This window comes from Neopsephotus bourkii, unplaced genomic scaffold, assembly GCF_033783945.1.
Source record: "Neopsephotus bourkii isolate Nb327-2 ecotype Australia unplaced genomic scaffold, CSIRO-AGI_Nbou_v1 NB_1197, whole genome shotgun sequence".
NCBI classification, from domain to species: Eukaryota; Metazoa; Chordata; class Aves; order Psittaciformes; family Psittacidae; genus Neopsephotus; species Neopsephotus bourkii.
This window is the reverse complement of record NW_026901682.1, coordinates 261,516-284,779: the sequence shown is the minus strand read 5'-3', so window position 1 is coordinate 284,779 and position 23,264 is coordinate 261,516. Positions and strand designations below refer to the sequence as shown.

The 23,264-nt window shown below is 40.6% G+C and overlaps 1 protein-coding gene across 6 annotated transcripts in view; it reads left to right on the top strand.

Moving 5' to 3' along the window:
* Positions 1–220: 220 nt before the first annotated feature.
* APBA1 (amyloid beta precursor protein binding family A member 1) overlaps positions 221–23,264 on the top strand; it is a 94,668-nt gene continuing 71,624 nt past the window's right edge. For 2 of the 6 annotated variants that reach the window (XM_061364274.1, XM_061364269.1), the window contains exon 1: positions 586–805. The gene's annotated coding sequence lies outside the window, so the exon portion shown is untranslated. Of the gene's footprint in view, positions 357–579; positions 806–4,531; positions 4,718–23,264 lie in introns of those variants that run through there. The other 4 variants (XM_061364272.1, XM_061364271.1, XM_061364270.1 and 1 more) reach the window with 4 other exon arrangements.

Here is a 23,264-nt window from a genome sequence, read left to right as displayed (position 1 = left end):
AATCTGTGAGGCGGTGAGGTGCACAGCAGCTTGGAGAAGCAGCTACAGGATTCCGTAACTGTTACAGGCTGGGCTGTAGATGCAACGCGAGGACTAACACACCTGAAGACTGCCGTGTCTATATATGCAAACACGGGAGCAGGCAGCCCTCTTTCAGGAAGGATGCAGTGGTAAGAACGTTACAGCCATCAAAAAGCCTTCACGGAGGCTGCTCGCACACTCTGGTCGGGCGCGCATATGTGAAGGATGCCCAAGGCCGACTGACAACTGTTCGGGGCCGGCTGTGCGGTCTCACATCCCCCCCTCGCCGCTGCTGCTCATGGCGGCGGAGCCGAGGCTGGGGGCCGGTGCGAAAGGTGAGGTGAGGAGGGCCGGCCCTGGGCCCCATTCTGCGGTACCTCCGACTCTGCAGCGCTCCGGCTTCCGCGGGGCCCCACCTGGGCACCTCAGCGCTTCACCCGCCCTCTGCGGCCCTCCCCGGCTCCCGCGGCGGAGCGGAGCGGAGCGGGGCGGGGCGGGACGAGGCGAGGCGAGGCGAGGCGAGCGGCTGCTCTGACGCGGGAGGGCGGTGCGGTGCCGGCGGCGGCGGCAGCAGGAGGAAGATGGTGGCAGCAGGCGGAGCGGCTGCCTGCCGGGCATTCCGCCCTGCGCTGCGCTGCCCCCCCCGCCGGAGCCGCCCTGCCTGCTAAGGAGGCGGCGAAGACCCGCACCAGGTGCGGTGGTTGGAGCCCGAGTGCCCGCGTCGTGGGGTGCCGGGGAGGCCGGCGGGCCCGCAGGCGGGCGGTGCAGCGCGGGGTGAGGTGAGGTGGGTGCCGGGTGGAGGGTGGCCGGCCCGCTCCCGCCCTCGCGGCGCCTCCCGGCTGCGGGGGCTGCCGCCCGGGAGGCGGCGGGGGGGCGGCGGCGGGCGGCAGCGCCGTGTGCTCGGCGCGGCGGTGCGGGCATCGGGAGGCGAGCGGCTCGGCTCTGCACCTGCCCCGGGCGGCAGCCGCCCGCGGGCAGTTGCGGGCTTTCGCTTGTTTCGCCTGTGTGATCGCTGTGTTTAGCGCTGGTGGAATAATCCCGAGCGGATCTGTGCATACCGAACGCGCTGGTTTGCTGGGTTTGATTTATATATTCTTGTTTTACCCAGCCGGCATCGTTTCTTTGGTGAAACAGGAAGGAGGGGGGGCGGGGGGGGCCGTGGAGATTTTCCGTCCGCCGATGGAATGGCCGAGGCAGGACGGGAGCAGAGCCCGCTCCCGCAGGAGGTGCTGCCGGGCGCTCTGACCGCGGCCCCGTTTGTGGAAGGGAACCCACGGCGGCCTGAATCTTCCCATCCTCTCCGTGGGGTGCAGCGAGCTGCCAGCTCCACTCTCTATCAGTGGGCTGGGTGGGGGTGTGTGTGTGTGTTGTGTGTGTGTGTGTGTGTAACATCTGCTGCCATCACGTACCGGTGTCAGGAAAAGCAATTTGGCATAACGATTTGCCTAAATCACAGTTGCGGTCAGTGCAGCCGTATATGCTGCGTCTGCCTTCTGGAAGGATCAGTGTGAAAAGGAGCAATTTACCAAGACTTCTTTGCCTGCCATCATCTATAAATCTGCCTTTTAAGAGGCATGGGAACTTGGGCCTCAGCTGGAAAACTACAGCATCTTTTTGCCTTCCCCTGTTACAGCTTTCTGTGGGCTGTGGAATTGCAGTCCTCTTTGGAGAGCGGGTTGCAGATCCGGCTGTTTTCATAGCTGCTGAGGAACTAGAAGACAGAGATGTTTTCCTGACTCTGCATATATTACGAGTGAGCTAATGTGGGTGTAGGGCAGATCGGGCACGTAGCGCTTTTCGTTTCTGACACGCATCGTGTCATGCCAGCTGATAAGAGCACACAAGGGTGGCTGCGATTTTACATCTGCTCTGTGATTGTGGCCCGTGGGGTCCCAACCAACTTGCCTGGAGAATATTCCTGTCATAGTGCTCCAGGTTCTGCTGCATTGCTGTTAAAATCTGGACTGGCTGCACCTGCCTTTGCAGCCCATGGCTGAAGCAAACACGTGATGCTCAGTTTTCCCTAACACTGATGGTGACATAGAATCGGTTCATTCTCTTAGCGCTATGCAGATAACCAGAAGTGAGATGCATGTTTGCCTTTTGCTCTAATGGGGACAGAGGGGGCACAAACTGTCCAGAAAAGCTGTTTGGGAGCGAAGGAGAACAGTTACTGTTAAATTCAGTATATTTGTGTGTATTTATAATGAAAAATCAAGTGTCCAGTAAATAAAAATAATGTAAGACCACAGGCAACTCTGCAAAAGCATTCGAATGCACATTGGGGTGGATGCTGTGGATGTCTAATGAGTGAAATATAAACCTGAGTGAAAGACAGCTTGAATTCATTGGAAAATGTAGTCTGAGATTGAGAGATTTTATGAGCTTTTAGGCCAAACTGATTTTTTACAGAGTAATGGAAGTTGAAGATTGGCTATGTAGGATGAATTGTGTAATTCAGTGGTCTAAGTTTTCTTGGATGTTTCTAGTCATAGCTTGAAGCAGTACATTTATCTTACATTGTCCTGATTTAAAATAGCAATTTTTTTTTTTTGGCTACTGTGCTAACAGACTCAAGGCCAGCCTTGTGAGAGGCTATTAACATAAAGGCATTCACAGATCAGCCCTTTAGTTACAAAATGTAAGAATACTGGGAAAGTCATTCAGTACATCTAGGTAGATAGCAAAAATAGTTTTGTTGTGTTGGAAATGAGGAAGAGACACCAAATCTTACACAATACTTCTCACAGTTTCTTGTTAATAATTCAGTTCTCAATCACTCACAATTTTTTATTTGTTAAAACTGCCTTCATATGTTTAAACCGTAGGAAAGTAATGCTTTGGAAGAAATGTTGTGATGCTGGATGTGGTGTTGTGGTGGGTGCCAGAGGTGAGAATCTTGGGGCAGTCCATTGTTCCCTTATCCTTGTGAGTCAAGGAAAGTGGGTGTGGAGCTCTGGAGATAAGCCTGAGCATCTTGTATGCTCTATGTGGATGCCTTGAAATCAGGGACTACTAATTTTGAGGCTAAATTTTGTCATGTGTCTGGTAAGTAACAGTAACCAGAAACTGGAATTCTTTGCATACGAGATTTGAATTGATTTTAATTGTAGCAGGAATTGGCTTTGGACTTCTTTGATACCATTTTATGCCACAGTCATATGCAACACTTACATTCTTTAACTTAAAAAGTGTTCAGTCTGAGGATTATGTGCATCTCTGAAGCATAATTAACATTTTCTGTTTATAAGCAGGGCCTACCAGCACCAGAGCTGACATGAAAGACATGCAGTGCAAAGAAATGCAGTCTCCTATTCAGCTGCTTATTCTGTATATTTAACAGGCGAGTGTGGGTAGTCATTTGCAGTGGCTTTGTTGTTTGGCTTCAGGTTCTCTCAGTGTGTGGTAGTACTTTTGGCAAGCAAAACCAGGGAAAACAAATAGTAAATCCAGAAAAGGTGGCTGTGAAAATACACACTGCCCTGATTCTGTAGTGTTGCTGCATGTTATGTGAGGTCAGGGTTAGTATCAAAAACTCATGATAACTTCAGAAAAATTAATTATAAAATAAACTTCGGAGTCATTGAATAGACAAAATGAAGGGAAAGTCAGAGAGCTAGAACCTCTAACTTGCATCTCATGGCCTAGATACTTCTGACCGGATTCAGCATGTTTTTCCCTTGGCACATGAATTGTCTTGCTATTGATCATAGCTTTTCTGGATTTACATGAGATTATGAATTAGAAGAATCAGACCTTTTATGCTGAAAAAAATAATAATACAAAACCAAATTTTAAGTGCTTTGGACAGTTTTATACATGTACTCCATAGGCACTACAGCTTGATTAATTGAAGCTTAACTTTGAACAAGATCCTGTTACTGTAGGTTTAAGTCAAGCCTTGATGTTCCAGTAATGCATTTTTTAATGTGTTTTTCTGGTTTCACAGAAGGTGAAGATTCCCGCTTAACGAGAGATCTGGCAAACAACTGTCTGCTTATTTATTTGTAATAGATTGCTTGCAATACGTGCTGTATAGGGGTTAAAGGTTTCTGAAAAACAGAGTAATTGTTTTTGCTTCGTAGTATTGATTGATTTGATAAGCCAGCTGCTCAGAGCAGTGTGATGGTATTTTTGTGTTCCACCACATGAGACTGTGTTCTTCTACAAAATCTGTATGTCTGTTGCTTTACTGAAGGGGCCTAGGGAAATGTCTTTGTTTGATCCTTTTGGGAAAAGAGGGATGATAATATCTGTCCTAATTCTGAATAAATAAATACAGGAGCAGTGTAATGGGTATATGACAGCTATGGATGGCAGGGGGCTTGGCTGAGGATACTCTTAGGACCACAGGATGGTATTTTTCCACTAGACCCTTTCTGTTGGAGAGGGTCCATCTTGACATGGGAGGAGTAGTGGGAATGAAAGTGCAAATCTGTTTCTAGGGAGCCAGTATTTTTGGCACTTCCCAATGGCATCTTACCTGGTCCATCCTGTTGTCCTTACAGGATCATGTCCTGCAAGGTGTTTCCTGTGATGCGTTCTGTCTAATGGCAAATACTTACTGGAAGAAGTTTTCATCATCCAATAAACCTGTATAGGCAACTGTTTGTGGATAAGCAGTGTGATTTTTACATCATCAGCAAAACTAGTGAAAGAAATGGATTAGAAGTATTTAAGACAGTAAATAATCTAGGTGAGTTAGACCACAATGGGAACTTCTGTTTTTCCCATCGCATAACAAAAGGAGGAGGAGATCATTTGTAACATTTATCCAATTATATCAGAATGTTTAAAAATTTAGAGTGTTAAATGTTTTTTAATACATGTACCCTCCCTCTATGATGTCCAGTGTGTTCTTGGATTATCCATTTGGTCTGTCAGATCTTGCTTAAAAGCAAGCAGTCAAGAATAACTTGCTTTTCTGTTAGTGAGCACTTCAGTAAGAATTACTCTCTGTAAGAAGATGACCACCTTGTCACCCATCTGAGGAAAATGTGAGTGCAGGGGAGTGAGAGACTTAATTAAAAGTCTGTGGGAGAATATGACAGATGACAAATTCCATCCTTGGAATTTGGGCTGAATCCTTTTAGTGGTAATTTCTCTTTTTCAACTAATTAAACTCTTCTAAACCTCCATGGCACCCTGTTTGTGCATCAAGAACATACCTGCTGAATTTGATGTGCAAACTTTCAGCTTGGAAAGATGAGCACAGATCAGGAAATCACCAGGGCAGCAGAGCCATGGAGTCCTCAAAACTTGGCCATCTGCTACCAAGATCAATTGAGCAGCTACCCTACATTAACTCACTGTTGCTTGATTATTTCTGTGCTGGGGAAAAGAGCTGCCTTCCTGTGTATGTGTTATTGAGATACTGGTTCAGTGTCTTGGAGATACAGGTGTAGAGCCTGTTTTGATGTGGGTAAAGAATTTTATCAGTTTTGGGGTATGTAAAAGTAGGAACTTTTAAACAGAAGGCAAAGGAAGAAAAATCAGAACATAATAGAAGATTTAAAATATACACAAATATGACCTCCCCCTCCCCATATATGCTTAGGTTTTATTATTTTATTTTATTTTTAATTTAGTTTGACATATGAGCTCTGATAACAGTGTTATCATGACCATGTATTTATATGGTGTCTGTTTTGAAGGGGCTTTAATCATGTTTGAAATCTTGATGCTTAGAAATCTTAAATGTAGGTCTACTTTAGGCTAAATAAATTTAAAATGTTTTAAAAAGAACAACTGAGTAATGCCCAAAAAAGCTCCTGACAGAGGAGGAAGCAGAGGGTAAAAGCTTTTGCTCTAGGTCTTCCCAAGGCTAATGAAAGCTTTAGCTTAACACTGTTCAAATCCAAGTAACAGACAAAACTAGTAGTTTTTTGTACGATAGCTGTCTCAGGTGAATTTTGGGAACGTGGGTACTGCCTCCACTATTGGAAGAAGGAATTGGTATGTTTTGTGTGATGTGTGTGGGGAGCTGAGGGGTTTTTTTTTCTTCTCTTTTCTTAACAGCTTTTTCACACCAGCCTTTTTATGATCACAGAGTAGCTTGAGTTGGAAAGGATCCCTAAACGCCATCTGATCAAAGCTCTGCTCAAATCAGGTGACTAAGGCGAGGGCTGCACATGCCGTGTTGGTAGCCCTTGGCTTAATTAATGTGTGAAGCTCTGCAGCAGAAGTGCTGTGTCTCTCGTGGGCTTCGAACACAAGGGTGTGCAGAAGATTTTGCTCACTGCCCTGATGAGCTGTGGCATGGCTGCTGGAGGCAAGCCTTCCCCCGACCTGCCCTCGGCTGGGCTGCCCCGCAGAGAGCTGCTCATGCTGCTACTGACGTCGGAGCGACTGAGTGTTGGGGTTTCACCATGTGAGGGAAACAGTTATCACCTCCTGATGGGTGCTGGGTTTTAAGTCCATCTCACCACAGTTACTCCACCCATGAAAGGGCTGAAATACGGGTGTATTAGCTTATCCATTGACCTGATAGATGACATAGAGAAATAACATCCAGAAAAGACATATTTTTGTGTTAAATTGTGTTGCAATAGTTTTAAAATTAGAGCATTATTAAAAAAAAAAAAAAGGATTAAGCAACATTTCTGCTAATTATGTGCTGTGCAGTTACCTTTTACCTAATGAAGAAAATCTCCCCCAGTAACTTTGTGGTAAGCTGACAGAAACTTCTGTTAAATAAAAGAGTTAGTGAAAAACCAGTGTATAGCTTTTTAATGCCATTGCATTTTCAGTGGACATTTTACATATCCTTTCCACAAACATCGCATGTATTTCTGACATCCACAGCTATTGTACTTTTTGTCTCAGAGTGGAAAATAGGGATGAACTCAGGGTTCTGCTCTCGCTCAAGAATTATCTTCCCTTGCTGATAAATGATTAATGTAATCCACTTACGAGATTGCCATGACATCATTCAGGTTTTGGCATGCTTAATTTTATTTCATAACAATGAGAAAATCCCGAAGTCCTTGAAAGCTTCCCTGTGCAGGAGGACCTGGTTAGGGCTGCAAGGCGTGTGGGAGACAAGGAGTTGGGCATCTGTCCAAGGGGACAGTGCTCTACTTGATAATGTTGGTTCTGCATTAGCTTCAGCATCCAGGCTTTAATTTAACTACATCCTTATGATAATTAGTCTGGCTGCTCTGGTTTAGTCTTGCCCAAGTCAGGCAGTGTTAATGGGTTGTATTTTGAGTGTGGTATCCTTTAGGCCACACCAGTTTGGGAATCAGCAGCTTTACTTGCAGTTAAAGTGGAGTTAGGGACCTGACACACTCCCACATATCTTTTTATTTCTTCACCTAAGAAGACTATGAAGACTGAATGTCTGTATTTCAGCTTAAGTCAAGCTGCTTCTGAATGCAAATGTAAAGGTAATTAAGGCTGCAGAAAACACATCTGTATTTTAGAAGATAAACACAATTAATGCTTTGACAATACATCAAAATATGTTCTGGATGAAAATCTTAACTACTTTATTAGAAAGAACTAGAAGTAGTATTTCAGGTTAGCTACTGATTTGACTTTTTCTGGTTTTGTAACCAAGATACCCACCTCTTAAAATAACTTTTTTCTCAAAGAAAGCCAAGTTAGTGTGCTGGAAGGATAAGAGTCAATTGATTAGGATGTCCGTAAGCTGCATGAGGTATGCTGCTTAGTTTAGATAAAAAGTAGTCTTGTTAATGTATCGGGTAACTCTTTGGGTTACTTTGGTTATTGCAGGTGACATTACCTGAAGTCTTCTGCTGCACTGGTTATGAGAGTGCCTATGTCACTGGGATCCAGTCATTAGCTGTCATCCACCAGGAATAACAAAGCATTTCCTAGAGGAGATCTGGTTCTCTGTCAGACCCTTTCAGGATAAATTATCCCCTGATAGCTAACTTAAGCATTTTCAACTAATAGCAGTGTAGAAATACAGTTGCACAAGAAGTTAATACTAAAAGCACAGTGCTAGTTTTTATATAGTTACTATTCGTATAGTCAATTTTCAAAAAAGTAGTAAATTCTGTACCCCAAATGGTGATTCTCTAGAAATTAAAACTACGATAAACAGCCTTTTTGTGCATGGAGCAAAAGCAAATTTTATATGTCACATTCCTGGTATGCAAATTCATATTTATTGAAGATACTTCAATATAAGATACTGAAGTATCTTTATCCATGAAAATAATGACTTCTTAGGCAAAGGTCCAAAGATATTTTGGTATTTTTTTTTTCCTTCCAATATATAGCTGTGTTGAAACCTGAGCAGTTCATAACCCACTTTTGATCTGTGGTGTTAAACTTTCTATTATGGTTTTGTAAGGAGTGGCATCCACAAGCACCGTGGTGCAGGTTTATATACATACACTAGATATGCTGTGGATAGCAAAATAGCACTAACAGCAGTAAGGTAAGAATTCCTTTTTTATTAAGAAACAGCATTCATTCATTCATTTGGTAGAGAATTACTTTTTCAGCTGCCTGTCCAAAAAGCCTTGTGTTTTCAAATGGTAGAGCGTATAGAATGGTGACTTTTGGGCCATTGGACAGGCTGAAGGATATGTATACCTTTGTAGGTGTCTTACACCTGAAACCAGAGCATGAAATTACCTGGAAGGAATTCACAGGGTGGGGTGAAGTAATTCAGGACTTCTTGTGATGCAAGGAAGAAGAAGATATTTTTTCAGCCAGTTAAAATATTTTTAAAGTTAGTTGGAAGGTTTATAAATCATATGAACTGCAAGGACTTAATGACAGCACACGAAGCTGTTATTCTTCCTTTTTTATAATATTCTGTGTCTTAGTGTGTCAAAAAACCAGTCACACATTCCTTAAGGACTAGCCCCCTCCAATTATGTGCACATCTACAATCACTTTATTTCCTCTGCCTTTCGAAGACTTACCATCTGTCCAGTGCATGACAGGAATCCTGTGGTTTCAAGGTGTTTTGAGATCTCACACCGTTATTATGGCAGAGTAGTTTACAAACCTTGGTGGCATTCTTTTTGTGACTTTTTGGACGTAGTGAGGCGCTGAATAGTGGGCATAGCTTATAATCTGGATAAAACTCTCCACTTTACTCTCTCTGAGAGGAAACTAATCAAGTCTTTGGGCTGATTTCATGGATATTCGCCTGGCACTTGTGGAGGTTCATCCTAGACAGAGAAGACATGTTTGCAAATACAAAGTCATTAGGTTTTTCTATTATGGTGTGATGTGAAGTCACTTGTAACTATTCACACTTGGTTTGAATGGGATGGGAGTGCTGGCTGAAATGCTGGAGGGATTTAGGAAGGAAGACGGTTTGCAGAGGAGTTGTGCAATGTGAGGCAGCTGCCTGTTGCTACAGCTTCACTGGAGACCCACCTGTTTTCCCCTGGTGCCACTAACAAGCAAGAGGCCTTGCACCACTCTTGTGGTCGGTCTGTCCATCAGCAGCATTGGCATGTGTGCATAAGGGGGAGAATACAGGAAAGATAGGAATGTAGTCATTTTTTTTACCCTAAGAAGACAAATTGGGATGTTGGAAATGCAAAAAGTATTGGTCACCTGTTAAGGCAGTGTCAGTGGAGCTTGCTTGAGGGTGGTGGCAGGAGTGGCTTATTTGGGAAAAAAATCAGACTTGCCTGAGACTTTCAGTTATGCCTAGTTCCATGTTCACCCTGGTCAAAATAGCCCATCCTGAACCCTCACAAGCACTGTGTCAGTACAGCTTTGTAAATGGTTTCAAGATCAACACCAATTTGTACCGTTAATTTGACTAAAGTAATTGAGCAGTGATTACACTTCGGTAGGTAAGTAACTATAAACACAGGATTTTCAGTGTTGGTGCCTGTCATTGCTCTTTAAAAGTTGCATCTTGTTTGGAGGTGAGGAGTGGGAAGGGGAAGAGACGTTATGTAACTGGAGCATCCATCTAGTGCATTTTGATGATGCGACATGTTAGTAAGTTTTGTCATACCTGCTATAACCATAACAAGGGTTAGCATACAGTACTAAAAGCACCTGCTGTTTCATCTGAATTATCTCGTGTTCAGACTGTTGTTATTTCTCTAGTCTTTTTATTATTGTACACTTGCTTGATAACTGTATCTTTTGAAGACACCTTAAGATCCCATGACCACAGCTGGTTAAGAACAATGTTAATGAAATGCAAACATTTTCTACCAAGAGGAAGGAATCCCCCAAAAGATCTTCACCATGCCTTTCTAATCCAAAGAGCGGATCTTCTGGCTGTAGTCCTGTCTAATGAGAAAATGTGTGGATCAACATGTTGAGCTTCAAAGGTGCAAATCCGGAAGCTGTTTGCTGCTGAGGAGAGACTAAAGCCTTACAAGTTTAGTCTTTTGTTTAGTTGCTCATCAGCTGTGATACGCTTTCCACACAAGCAGTGATTCCTGAATTCTCTTTCAGTTGCTTCCAGATCTGTTCTTTCTGGTGTTTGTAGTTTACCAAGCACTGACGCAGGGAACTGATCAGGTTTTTTACACTCTCACTTGTGAAGAGGCATTTGAGTGTCAGAGGCAAACATGGACTGAAAATACACCAATTTCAGTTTGCATTTTATGAGATGGCAGTGGTGCTGTTGCAGGTTTTTGTCTAGGGACTCAGGATGGTAGTGGTGCTTTTATTTCTATTTCCAGGATTATCTTTATGACTGCAGTTCTTCAGTCTCAGCCCTAAGTACCTCAGAGGAAACCTTCCTATGTGCGAGTTGTAATTTTATCTTTCCTGTCCCAAGTGTACCATGTGAAAATTGGATTCCGTCTTATAAGCATAGCATTGTCACCCTTGGTCTATCTGACTGTGTGCCACACTTGCGACAAGGTCTGTAAGGTAATCTCATTTACACATTTATTTTGCATCTAGTTTTGCTGAGAGTACTTTGTATTTTAAATGCCTTTGAACAGTATGTGGTAAGGATTTAATCCTCTTCTTTTTTCTTTTCCCTTCCATTTGTATCTGGTTTGTAAATTATGTCATGTTTTCCACTTGTTCTTCCTTGTCCTGAGGAGGCTAATACTTCTGCTTCTAAATGTAGCCGCATTCATGAGTTCCTAGTATGTGTAACATACTCCTCAAGAAAAGCAATGATGTAATGGTGAATTTTTATCTGTGAGGGACTGAGGTTAGAAAAATGCCTTTGAACATGTGAAAAACATGTGGGGAGAGAGCTAAGTAATTCAAGTGTGCATTTAATCTAGGAATATATATATGTTTCAGGAAAAAAAGATTGAACTTTATATCTTGGAAATTATAGCAGAACCATGGACTGGGTTAATGGGAAAACCTTAGAACTTAAAAATTGGCAGATGCTTCACCATTGTGATAGAAAAAAGCTTCACAGTCCCCAGTTTTGAGCCAGTGGCAAACATTGTCTAAATAAATCTTTGTCTGTCCATGCTAAAGACTTGGCAGCAGAGAGTTACCATTCTGCATAGCTCTGATGCATGGGGAAAGTCCTTCCTTTTGCTGTGGCTTAGTGAATATGTGGTCAAAGAAATAAATTCTTCTCAATTTTACATTTTTTTGTTAATGATGACTATATTGTTGGGATTTTATCTGTATGTACATAAATAGGATGACATCTGATTTTCTTCTACCACACCAATAAAGTTGCGCAGTGAGTTACAGAAAACCTCCTTGTAGCAGGTTTCTCTTGTTATCATCTGCATATCAAGTACATGGCACTTCTGTAGTGTTTGGTTACCTGTAGTTGCTGCTGTGATTGTACACTGCTTTATATGAGGGTTTGTGCGGGGTTTTTTTTTTAATTGATTCATCAGGGACAAATGCATTCGTGGGTTTTAGAGGAAAACTGTCTCCGTTTTATTTGGTAAACCTTGTGCTGTCAAGAAAAGTATTTCTGTAATTTTGAGTGGAAATTGGGTTATTAGTCTACCCTGTGAAGATTACATTTTGCTTCTATGCCAGTAAAGGCTTTTTTTTTTTTTTTTTCCCCAGCTCCTTGAACTGAGGCCAATTCAAGAATTCCAGGGTTAGTGGGTTTTTAATGTCTATTGTGAGAAAAAGATTACACTCTGCCAATTTTTCACCTGTTCAAGAGAGACAGAAGGAGTTACAGGGACTGAGTTAAGGGTAATGTTGCATCTAATTGCAGCTTTCTAATATTGGAGCTTAATTTGCCACTAAAGCTCTTTGCCTCAAAAGAACATGTAAACTTTAGATCTCTGCCTTAGTTGTGTGTCTCTTACAGTGTGGGTTTTTTGTCTTGAAATAAATAACACAAGGATATTCAAAGGGTAGGAATTTTTCTTAATATTTGGAGAGGACTGAAATCTAATCTTCCTTTTGTTAATATGGGAGAATAATCTTACCTCCTAACCCAGCAGAAGCAGCAGGAAACAGAGCTGTGTGTGGTAAGGATGTAGTAAATTATTTTCCATTTCACTTTTGCCCTTGAAGCAGCATTTCATTACTCTTTTAGTGGTCAACTGCTTTAGTAGTTTAAGATATATAAAGGTTGATTGAAGTGTAGTAAGGGTTAGGAATGAACATTAGTGCGTTTGATCCCTGTGAAAGAAGATCAGATATTATTATATATCAGTATCACTTGTCTCACAGGTGATCATAATACAATTGCATATGGTCATGCTTTGTAGTCATTGTGTTATTCCTTTGCAATTGAGTGGAATGCTGCTAAGAACTGTGCTCTGTACCAGTGGGTCTATCTTAGATTTAATTCCAAACATTACCACAATGTACACTACTTGCCTTTCTTCCTTAAAAAATGCAGGGAAAGTAAAATCTGTAGAAAAAACAACTTAAACTGTAAGGATCAGATAGAAGCACAGTGAGTGGCAGAGGGAGTGCAGTACAGATGCTGGGCAAAAGGAGATTAAGAGAAAAATGGTAACACTGTGTAAGTACCCTTAATGAAATAATGGCCAGGGGGTTAGTTTTTTTTTTTTTTTTTTAAAGTGATAAAGAAGGATGTTTGGGAGTTAAGGGCGTTGGGAAAAATAATTCTAAAAGTTAGGAGAAATTGTGATGGTAATGCTGGATTAACTGAGACACAGTTAAGGAATATGTTTGGAAATTACTGATAGCAATCTGGGAGTTAATGTAGATCAGCAAAGAGGTCTTTAGGTCCTGTGTGTTAGATTTTCCTTCCAGGGAGAGTATAATCTCCAGCTGAAGTGTCTTTGGCTGCCACAGCTGGCTATCAAAAGAAAGTGCTGTGTGTTTGTACACAAGCTTTTTTTCCTGGGAAGATGAAGTGTATACTATGATTGCAGGATGCCTTGAGCTATTTGAGGACATCTCTCCTTACTTCCCACAGGCAGTTCAAGCAGTGCCGCTGGTAGCCCTAAGGATTCTGATTGTTGCTTCTCTTCAAATCTTGTTTACCATGCTCTTAAAATCTGGCATTGTGGCAAATGCTTATTAGTAACTGAAGACTGATTAAAGTTACTTCTGTAGACCATTGCTGTCTCTGTAATCATCCTGAATTTTATGATGCTCTTTATCATATACCCACATTTTCACCCATCACTGTAATACCTTAAGCATACAAACTAGGCAGTGCTGCCTGCTGGGCAATCACAACCCCATCCTTGCACAGGACCGGAGGACTATAATTGCGCATCAAGCCTGACTCCATTTGGTGATGAGATTTTGATTGTAAATCGTTTGATTGCAATTATGTAGAACTACTGTTGTGGCTTCTGTGTGACTCAGAATTGAGAAAGTCATTTTACAGTATCTCACTGAATTAGTTGATTCCTTGGATGTATATTGCTTGCAAGTGTTTAATGGTCTAATTATTGTACATACTGTTTGTACTTTCCTTCCTCCCTCAACTTTTTTGCCAAAGAACAGGCTAAGTTTTGAGTCTGAGCTGAAAAACTGTATGGTCTCCAATAAAGTAGCTTCTATAAGAGGTGTAGAGAAGATACTGATGTGTTTTATCTCTTTAAGATATTTTTCTTGCTCTTGAAAGATGTGTGAAATCCATTAACTTGCCAGACTTTTCTGGATATTTAGAATTGGAGCAACATTAAAGTAGGATGGAGAAGGTGGTGCGGTCCCCATAGCCATGTGCAGCATATGAGTTGCTGTACTGGTGGTCTGCCTGTCAGTTGTTCTTCATGATTGCTGTATTTTCCTTGTGTTAGTAGCTTGAGGAGTTTGAAGGCACACCAGAAAATCTGCCAGGGAACTCTCAACGTTTATTTTTCATTTTTATTTCTAAGTTTGTTAACAAATTGCTGATATTTTTGTTGTTGCTTCATAGGTAAGCTGGATCAGAAGTCACTGAGAGAATGGTGGAATGGTAGGGCAGCTCAGGTGCAGAGTCTGTGACTTCCAGGAACCTACTAAGGTTTTGAATACCATTATCTTTTTCATAAATACAAAACATGTAATTAAACACTAGTGCGTGATGCTTGGGGCTTGTTACGAAGGCACTTCAGTTTTACATGAGTTCTGGTTAAATTCACTGAAACTTGTACAAAGGTTTAACTTGTATGTATATTTCATGAAAAGTGCTACAAATACCCGGAAATTAAAAATATTTCCAAATGCCCTTCTATTTGTTTCTTTCTATGTAAAGCAACCAAAAATATTGAGGTGAAATTGCTGCTCCAGTGTTGGGGGAGTAAGGGTAGAAGTAATGAATTGGTAATCCTCTCTACATGTAAGAGATAATCTTTTATGTTTTAAGTAGCACATAGTTTATTTTTATAGCAGTTATTACTTTGCATAATTCTGTTTACATTTTCACTAACTGCTTGCTCTAGAATAACTCCTAGAGAAGCCCCATAGAGACAAACATGCTGGTGTTTTCTGCACAATGAGCAGGTTAGCAGAGCATGGCATTGTGGAAGCCCTGGAGAGCTGCTGAGGCTGTGCTTTTGGGCTGTCCAAAATCCCTGAGGTAGAAACCAGTGAAAGTGAAGGGTATTATCAACAGTGTTGTTTCTGAGGTTTGGTATATTTTCCCTAAGTGGGATTTTCTTCCTGGTGATCCCAAGGTTGCACATCCTTGGGAATTTGCAAAAGTACGTGGATAGGAAATAGAAACTATCGGAGAGTCTCAGAGATCCTTTGACTCTACAGGTCTCACTGATTTGCTTGTGGAATAACTAGTGAAGTCTCAAACAATGATTTTCACTCACTGTAGGAATGTAGAAGAAACAATATTTGTAATGAGGGGAAAACAGTCTAGAGGCATCTGATTTAAATCTCTTTTGCTCTGCTATAATCCTATCAGTGACACAAAGCTGTATTCATTTTTGTGAAGTTATGTTGATTTAGAATAAATAGGAGGTCTATGCTTAGTATTTAATCCATGTGTTTGTTACTGTCAAAGGCTAACTTGGGAACTGAGCTGAGAAAGCCCTGAGGCATTGTGGACATCTCTGGGAGAATATGCCCATGTTCTAATTGGTAGCAATTTTTGCTAATTAAGTTCTCACTTCCCCTGCCCCCCCCCCCCCCTTTTTTTTTTTTTGGTATAGTTCTCAAGCAAAATCTGTGTAAGTAACTCTTATGCTGTCATTGTAAGCTGTATACTATGACTCTTGTCACACTTGCACTCTTGGATTCAGCATGGCTCAGTTGATGAATGATTTTTTCAACTTTTCAACGGTCTCAAAAGTAAAGTACAAAATTTTTAAAATTCTGTACACTTGCTTGTAGCTGGGAAAAAAAAATAAAAAATGTTTCTTAAACAGTGCTTTTACCCAAACCTTTCTTAAGGGAAAATGACCTGTTACTCTTTTGCTTCTTTTCATCACATTGGTAGTTTTCAGTCTGTTCTTGCTGGAAGAATTTGCTGCTTTGTTTTTGCTTGTTTGTTTATGTTTTGTTTGTGTTTTATTGTTGGTTAGCATTTTTTTAGGAGAGCTTTTGAGCAATATAGTGAAAGCAAACAAACAAAACTCACCACCAACAGAGAACACACACCCCAACCCCAGAAACTAGTCAATTGGATTCTGGGCAGCTGTTTTAAGACAATCTTGGTGTCAAAGAAGTGTTTCTTACTATGAGCAATGAAAAATTGTTCTCCTCTGATGTACAGGTTTATGAAGCTTGAGGAAATTAAAAAAAAATTAAATAAATTTCTCATTGGAATTATTAGTTGGATGGCAAAATGCCCTTTGAAGGAATTGGTGCTACTAGATCTTCATTTCTGTATTTGAAAGTGTTCTCGTGCAGTTACCTTTATGCTTAATCTTTTGCTTTCTTCACAGTTTGTTCGTACTTGATGATCCTAACAGAACCCAGGCAGGTTGCAAAATTTAGAATAAATCAGTCCTGGAGTAAAGCCAGGCAGGAGTATTATTTATCAAAGAAATGATTGCTAAGTAGGTGGATAATGTACACTTTGAAGGAACTAAACTTCGGGGTAGTATGATGCTTAGACATTTTTATAGAGTCTCTTATATTAAACCTGCAGTTGGTAAGGTTATAACATGCAAATTAAATGTCTTCCCTTATATGACTTGTAACTGCGTTGCATTCCTCCTGCACTGCCCTGGCATCAGCTCCTGGCAGGGAAAAGTGGGATGCCTTCGGATCCGTTACACTGGTGTAAAACTAGGTCAGCTCCAGGTGTTTTGAAATTTAAAGCCTTTTCAGTTTCTTGTTTAATTCAAAGCAACAGGCTGTCTGGACTACTCACTTTCACAGTATTTTGTTGGTTTGTGCTTGGAGGTCATTGACAGTGAATTTAGGAAACCTGGCACAAGAGTAGCTAGCACAGCTTTTCTCAGGGAATGGGCACAGTCATTTCCCCCTTGCCCCATCAGAGGCCAAATGGCCTTTCTTTGTCCTCTGCAAAGCTGGGGAAGGGATAGGCAGGTCATCTAGCTGGTGTCAGGGCCACTCTGTAAGTGGCAGGTCAGTGTAAGGTTTTAATCATGGGTGTGAAAGTTCTGCTGTGGGAGCTTTGTCTGGTCTGAAGCCAGGACCAAATAAATGAAGAGTGTCTGGCACCGGGGATCTGTGTTATGCGATAAAGACAGTTGCAGGACTGTGATTTTTCCGGTGCTTTGGAGAAGAAACACAAGCACATGGAACCTGATTTTCTTAAGGTTCATAAGGATTCCATAAGTCTGCCGTACTTCTACTGCTCTGTTGCCTTCTTGTCCAACTCACTATATCCTTCTTACACGTCTGCCAATAAAGTAAGGGAACTGGTAAGAGAAGCAGAAGCGTGTGAGGATGTCAGGCTGAACAAATGAACTGCTGGTTTGGTCTTGCCCGTGGGTTGGTCTGCCAGCCACTGACAGACTTCTCATATTTCCCCTACTAGGAGGGTGAACTGGGATTGCCCCTAAAGCTTAAAGGATGTCCGTTATCTTTGAGACTCATAAAATAAATTTAAAATTGGCCAGTGGTTAAAAAGTTAAGGTTGAGAAATACAGAAATGTTTAATGACTTCAAAGTATTGTTTGTGGATTATCAACCTAATAAAAGACCCTACCTTCCAGACTGTTTAATCATAGCAGGGTTGGTTTTTTTTCAGCTAGTATTATGCATAGGTTGTAAATCTTATAAGCTTGTGTAATTCTTTGTTTTCTTTTTGGCAAATGGTAATTGAAAATCAGTAGCATGATATATTAAATCTTTAATGAAGCTTTAATGAGTCTTTGCATTTTTGCTTGAGTAGTATCAACTTGCATAAAAACCTCATGTATACTTTGCATATGTGATACCCTCTCCACAAACGATTATGTGTTGATAAAATAGCATTAATCTGGTTTTTATTTTACAGAAAGTTCTGTATGAGTCTATAAAGCATTGATGCTATATAAGTATAGAATTTGGATTAATGTAGTTAAAATTACATCTGTTTTGCTTTCCAAAAATAAAATTTCTTTTGTAATTCTGAATACACTATATATCAGACCATGACTGCTTTTTTTACTTCCTTTTTTCTTTCTGACAGATGCTGAGTTATGGCTAATCGAATAAACAATTAGTGAAGGAGGTTATTAGGAACCTTTTCTAGTTTATCTTAGTTTCAGCACTTTCCATTTTTCCGTTGCAGTGATCTTTTGTAAAAAATCATGCAGTTAATAGTAATATTTTTATTTGCGCTGACATTTTTTTACAAGTGAGTGACCTCTTTAGGAGGGTATTTTCTGTTACTTTAGAAGAAATGTACAACTTTGTGATAATCAGACTTTTGCCTTTTTGAAGTATTTTCTTTTTACAGTTTTCAATAAACATTTCAAATAATTTTGAGTACCTGCCATCAGGAGTGGTTGTGCCACTAATGCTGTACCACGAAAAATCGTGAGTTGTGGAGAGGAAAACTCATCAGCTAGAAATAGGTTTGGTAGCTAGTAGGCTGATTTCTTATATAACCTTTCACAGCCATGAAACTGAATTTAAGGCATCAAAATTAACGTATTAGCATACCTTAGTGGAAAGGGATAGCATTTAAATGTCTTTTTTGTATTTTTTTTAATCTTGGATGATATTATGTGAACTGACATATGAAAATACGGTGGGCGTTGTCTTTCTCAGCAATGTGATGTTAACTGGGTGTGTCTCCTGGCAGCATTTTTATTTGCCTTACAACAAATAGCCAGCACAATTTCCCATAGTTTTCCTTTTCCTACAATACTATGGTGTTTTCACTCTGTTTTCACTCTGTGTGTTATGTAGACTTAGAAATAATTCTGCCATATTGGAAAATATGCAGTTGCTATGGAGGCTATTGATTATTTTTTTATTAGAAGTTTAATGCTAAACTTCCAATAGAGTACTATATTTGGTTGAATCTCAGAAGATACAAGTTTCTTTAATTCTCTAGCCTGTGCTTTGACATTCTACTTAATTCCCATTATTTTTGAGATGATAATTTTTCATTCACAAGTTAATTACTGTTTATGTCTCCTGCTGAAGTGGAATTAGAGTACGAAACAGTAGTTCCACTTCATCTTTGTAGGACAGATATTGATCTTCCTTCAAAAGTATACTGCCAGTGTTAGTGTTGCAGTTTCTGTTTGATTGAGGAATTACTTGCTGGTTTCTTCGATGCTTCTGTCAGAAGATGCTGTTCAGTATTTTTCATGAGAGAGGTGGTACATCATTGTATCTCAGAAGTCAGAAATGCCCTTTGGTAGTATCACACACTAAGGTTAAGTACCAGGGTTTTTATTGACAGGGATTACTGGCTAAATCTGAACTGAAGCGTATAGTCCCTTTTTTGGGGTGGTTTTTTTTTTGGTTTTTTTTCATGTCTTTCATGGGTGAAAAGTTGTTGAGTGGTGGCAGAAGAAGGGATTTTTAGCTCACTGCTAGTTATTATAAATTAGTGTTTGTGAAGTGCCTGTGTACTAAAGTAATGGAAGCTCTCTGTTGTTACCAGTGAAAGAGCAATTCAGTCTGAAGGAGTTTTAAAACAAGATGTATCACATTCTGTCACTTAGTGAGAGTACAAAAGTACATGGGCTTTCCATTGGTACAACAGTGATTTCACAGGTTGTGGAACAAGGTTAAGTAGCTTAACGAGGTGTGTGTGTTCTTTGTCAGCACTGAATCAAGCAATTTACTTTGAAAACCAGGTTAAAGATTTAAGAAAAAGCCTAGTCATAGTAAGTTACTATTTTTTTTTCTTAAGAATTTTAAATATACTTACTCTGTGGTGTATGATTCTTTAATCAGTTGGCTTCTGCGTTTTTAATTCTGTTTCGTAAGGGACAGTTACTCAGAGACTATGACTGTTTTGATGATCAGTTGTTTTGCCAATTTTACTTTTTTTTTCTTACCACAGAGAAGAATCTAGTAACTTACTGTTGGAATGGAAACCTGCATCGAGGTGGATTTTGCAGGATTTGGTCAGTAGTACTCGCTGTTTTCATTAGAGGAGTGAAAACTGGAGAGGTGGAAATCTGGGGGGACCCACCAGGATGTTGGAGAACAGAGAAACAACCGTGATGAATCTTCAGAGGGGGAAGGGAGATGGAGGTGCTCGTCAGCAGCAACCAGAGCAAGGTGTGTGGTACTGCGGTGAGGGAGCAGCTGGCTAAGTAGCAGGTCTGCAGAAACCTCTGTGGGGGTTACAGCTAATGTCAGTGTAAGATGGGTTGTCAGAGACATATTGTTACTGAAAGGCAGCTGCTGCACTGAGAGAGCAAGAATATAGCCTTAGGAAAGGCACAAAGGATTCTCAGTGGGGGCTCAGGTGGTGTATCTTTTTTGGCATGTGTTACAGAGCTGGAGAGGGTTTAAGGAGGGCATTGAAAGTCAACACGTGGACAGGCAAGACCATGAAGAGTGAATCACTACTCTCAAGTGGGTATTGGTCAGGCCAAAGAAGAGACGGTCTGTACAGGGCACTGAAAATAGATGCAGTGAGCTATCTGTGCTTGGTTTGGGAGAACTGGGTATAGCTAACCAGTTTCCACCTGAACAGTGAAGAGTCAGACGAGAAAACTAAACCAACAGTAAGAATATTGAAACATTCAAATCTAACAAAGTAACCACAGATAATTGAAGGCTTTTGGGAATGGGTAAAAATAAAAATCAGAAATGTAATCAGTGTCATTGATGTTGACTTCAGGGACAGGGACATCAATATGATTGTGTCAGATGGCATCTCAAGATATGACTCTGCAGATATTTTGATATGCTGTCACATAGCTGTGCAGTTTGATTGTTTTTTGTAGACACATGTAAAATCAGTCCACTGGAGGGGGTTTAAACATGCCCTCTCTTTGGTGGTTTTTGTTGTGTTTTTTTTTTTTATTATTTATTTTATTTTATTTTTTAACCCCCCCCCCTTGGTGTTATAAAGGAGTAGAGATATTTGCACAGGCCTACATTTCCGTTTTCTTCCAGCAGTATGCTTGCTGGTTAGCTCCAGCCAAATTTGGAAGAGGAGTAAAGACCTCAAAAATAAAGCAAGCCATTCATTTCTAATGAAACTTATGAACAGATAACGGGAAAATGCACTGACTTTCTCCTCTGAGAAGAAGACAAGCTGAACTCATTTATATATAAATTTGGCAGTTGTCAGTTGAGTAGGCAGTGGTGTGTATTTGACAACCATTGCCTGTGTGGCTCTGGACTCACTGTAGATCGTTCTATTTCTTGTCTGAAACAGGATTTCTTTAGGTGTTAGACTTAACTTTGTTGTAGTAATAATAGAAGGTGGTTTAGAAAACACAATATAGAAAATCATAGAGACTTGAGCTTATTTTGTGTTGTCCGAGCAACTGAATTGTTTTAATTTATGAAGCAGTAATCCCAAGTGTTCACAGAAAGAGTACATCCATCGCAGTATTCATATGTATACTTTTATAACTACCTTTATAGCTCGTCTCCACCTATTATTTTTCCCTTTGTACTGATTAGATTTCATAGGTAAACTTTAGCAGGCAAGATAAGAACCGTGTGTGTGTCTGAGAGAATATCAGTGGATTTGTCAAAATTGTAACCAGTGATTTGCAATATATAATTTAGATGATGAGCTGAAATCTCACAACAAATACACAGGAGGCATCTCAAAAATGTGTCTGTTTACAGTTCATGATTTCAAGTGAGGGCTGTAAACCCAATGTAATGGCTGCTTGTTTACTAGTGTTTGAAACCTGTTAGATTGCATTCTATATTGAATGCTAGCTGCCTCCCATGTTGGTTAGAAATTATAATGCATCTGAGCATCCTCTCTACATGAGTAATCTGTGGGTGGAGTGGAAGTAGTCTGGTTTTCTTGCTTTTCAAGTAGGTGTGAAATCCTGGAAAGGTCAGATCAGCTGAGCCTCTTTCTATCAGAATCTGAAGCATGTACACTTGTCTATCCATGTGAAGTATTTTCACCTGGCACAGATCCTCTGTGGTTGGTAGGCTGATTTATGGTAACCATGGATTGGGTTAGGACACATTTATTCTGTGAGCTGTGATGATTTTTTTTTTTCTGCCCGTTTCCTTCTTTCTTTTGAATGCAAGGTCTGTGATGCAATTTAAAAGGAGAATAGATGTTTGCAAATTAGTAATGTCAAAGCCACAACTGGAGTAATCAGTTCTGCAGGCTGATGCTGCTCAGTTTTCCTGGGTATTGTCTCTGAAACCCTCTTTGCTGTCTCTGTTTGCTTATTGAGAGATGCTACATTAGGGAAAATGTCCAACATAGTTCCAGAGGAAATGAAGAAATTTGAAGGAGATTGGTCTTGTGCAAAATACTGTCATCTGGTAGTAATTGAGAATAATAATATAATTTGGTTCACATCACAAACAGAATGGTATGCCTGAGAGAACAGAAATGGAAATTGCTTATGCAGGAAAAGAGGGTGAACTGCAGTGTGTTTGGTACTATTTTGAAAATATAATCCACATTGTGCTAAGATCCTTATGCCTCTCTGTAGAATTACGGAGGGCCACCACATAAATGAATGGGTAGCGTAATTAGTTTATCTCAGCATTCCTGTATATTGAATTTCCATCCGAACTGTACCTTGGCATCTGTCTGTTGTAGTATAAAGTTTCTAGAGCTTTCAGAGGGAATAGTACAGTTAAACTTATGAAAGTGTTTCAAATTTGAATTAAGTTAATTTTACAGTACAAAAGGCAAACAATATGTCAAATAGAAAAGAGTAAATGAGTGCTAAAAATGAACAATCAGGAGTTATTCTGGTTCAAGTACATCTGTTTTCTATCTTTTCTTTCTTTTTTTTACTTTTGAATGGTTAGTGAATATACAGAGGTAATTTATATTGTCTGTCTACCAAAATAAAGTTTTAATTCGGGATTTGCATGACTGTTCTGCAGTCTTTGAAGGTCATGTGGACTGGGAAAGGTACACCTCAGCCTGAAAAAGGCAAACACTGCAGCCATCTTCAAAAGAAAATGTCAGTCATGGAACTGTAGTCTGATTAGCTTCACTTCTGTCTCTGGAAGAATGCTGGAGTGAGCCCTGTTGGAACACATTTCTGGGCAAATGAAGGAGGAGGCAGTAATCAGGAATGAGCATGGATTGGCCAAGGATAGATCATGCCTGACCAACCTGATTATTTTGTGGGTTTGCAGACAGTGGGAGTGCACTGCAAGTTACATATCTTGACTCTAGCAAAGTTTTGACCCTGTCTCCTGCAGTATTCTTGGATCCAACTGGAATATTACAGTCTCAGATGAAGGACAACCAGATGGGTAAAAAACTGTTCGTATAGTTGGGCTCATGAGTGATGGTTATGGGGTCGTGTGTGGAGGCCAGGATCAAGAGGGGTATCAGAGAGGTGTGTTCTGGTACCTGTTGTGTTCAACAT